Source organism: Leptonychotes weddellii, unplaced genomic scaffold (assembly GCF_054177405.1).
Source record: "Leptonychotes weddellii isolate Sample4059 unplaced genomic scaffold, ASM5417740v2 HiC_scaffold_19436, whole genome shotgun sequence".
NCBI lineage: Eukaryota > Metazoa > Chordata > Mammalia > Carnivora > Phocidae > Leptonychotes > Leptonychotes weddellii.
In genome coordinates this window covers 1-1,821 of record NW_027780040.1, presented here as the reverse complement: position 1 = coordinate 1,821, position 1,821 = coordinate 1, and the positions used below count along the sequence as shown (strand labels likewise).

At 39.2% G+C, this 1,821-nt stretch overlaps 1 pseudogene; it reads left to right on the top strand.

Annotated features, from left to right (window-relative positions):
* The first annotated feature begins 879 nt into the window (after positions 1–879).
* On the top strand, positions 880–1,764 carry LOC102748838 (olfactory receptor 52B2-like; annotated as a pseudogene).
* The last annotated feature ends 57 nt before the right edge of the window (positions 1,765–1,821 follow it).

Genomic DNA, 1,821 nt, shown 5'->3' with positions numbered 1-1,821 from the left:
TAATAAAGAAAACTCTGAGATAGGGAAACTATATTTTTGAATAATCTAAGTAAACTTTCGTGTATAGAGTCTCAATCTGAGTGAGGTGTTCTATAACCAGCTCCACCCATTCTCAAGCAGCTGTATCCCCACCTGTGATGATGGCTGTTCATAATTCACTAAAATCTTTCACTATTGAAACTTCAAAACAAAGGATACCTATAATCAATGGATAATAATTAAACAGAAAACACCTGTATTGGCACCATGGTTCTATAAGCTATACCTTGATATGTGAGATTTCTAATTTATAGGTTTTGAACTTTTTTCCCTTTGATGCACATGTGGATATCTCTATACTCATTGTAGGTGATTAATAGGTGTTTAGTTGATCAAAAGATCAATAGTTGATTAGGTAAATATATGTACCAGATAACAGGATTATTGTTTAACTAGTTCAATTAAAAAAAAAAAACTTTTGTTTTTATTTGGTTTTTAATATGCTTTACAAAAATTTATAATTTTCTTCCCTGTCTTAAAATATTTAGTCAGAGAATACAATTTATTATTACAGGTTTTAAAATTTCCTATTTACTTATCGTTTTAAATTTATGACCGTTGTGTGAGAAAACAGTACCAGCCTCAGGATTTTCCTCAGAAGCATCTTTGTGAAATTCTTTGATCCCACTTTGAATGTTTGGAATCTTTCTCCTCACTGTAGAATACTGCACACATTTAGGTCCATACTTACCACCTTTAAGTAGGAGGGAATTTCCTAACCAAGATTTTATGTAGCAGATGTCTGAGTCCTTTGATCATGCTAGTTGATTGTGACAGGCTAGCTCTCAAACTTTCTCTCTCCTTACAAGTAAGTGGTGAAAATTCCATACCATAATTCAGGAATCATTCATCCCAACGATTCCATTGTCAATTATGATATGTTTATCCTCATTGGCATCCCTGGCCTGAAGGAGATGCACATGTGGATCTCCATCTCCTTCTGCCTGATGTACCTGGGGGTTGTGTCAAGAAATGTTATCCTGATCCTCGTGGTGGCAGTCGAATGCAGTCTTCATGAACCCATGTACCTCTTCCTCTCCATGTTGGCTTTTTGGGATCTGATGCTATCCACATCCACAGTACCCAAAGCCCTGAGCATCTTCTGGTTTGATGATGTGGACATCTCTTTTGGTGGTTGTGTAACCTATCTCTTCTTTATGCATTTTGCCTTTGTAGTGGAGTCAGGCATTCTCTTGGCCATGACTTTTGATCGTTATGTGGCCATCTGCTACCCACTGATGTATACCACCATTCTTAGCCATGGTGTCATCAGCAAAATAGGGGGTGCTGTAGTGCTCAGGAGTTTTGCAACTGTTTTCCCCATTATCTTCCTAGTGAAGCATCTGCCTTCTGCTGGACAAACATCATTGCCCACACATTTTGTGAACACTTGGGGCTGGCAAAGCTGGCTTGTGCTGATATCACCATCAACATTTGGTATGGAATCTCTGTGCCATTACTCAGTGTTGTGCTAGATATGGTGACAATAGTCATCTCCTATGGGCTTATTCTCCGGGCAGTCTTCAGGTTGCCATCCCACGATGCGTGAATGAAATCCCTTAGCACGTGTGGTTCCCATATCTGTGTCATCCTCATGTTCTACCTTCCAGGGATTTTTACTGTCATTGCTCAGCACTTTGGTCAAAAAATCCCCAAACACTGTATGGAGGTTCCTCAAAAAGTTGAAAATAGAGCTACCCTACGATCCAGCAATTGCACTACTGGGTATTTACCCCAAAGATACAAAAGTAGGGATCCGAAGGGGTACGTGCACCCCGATGT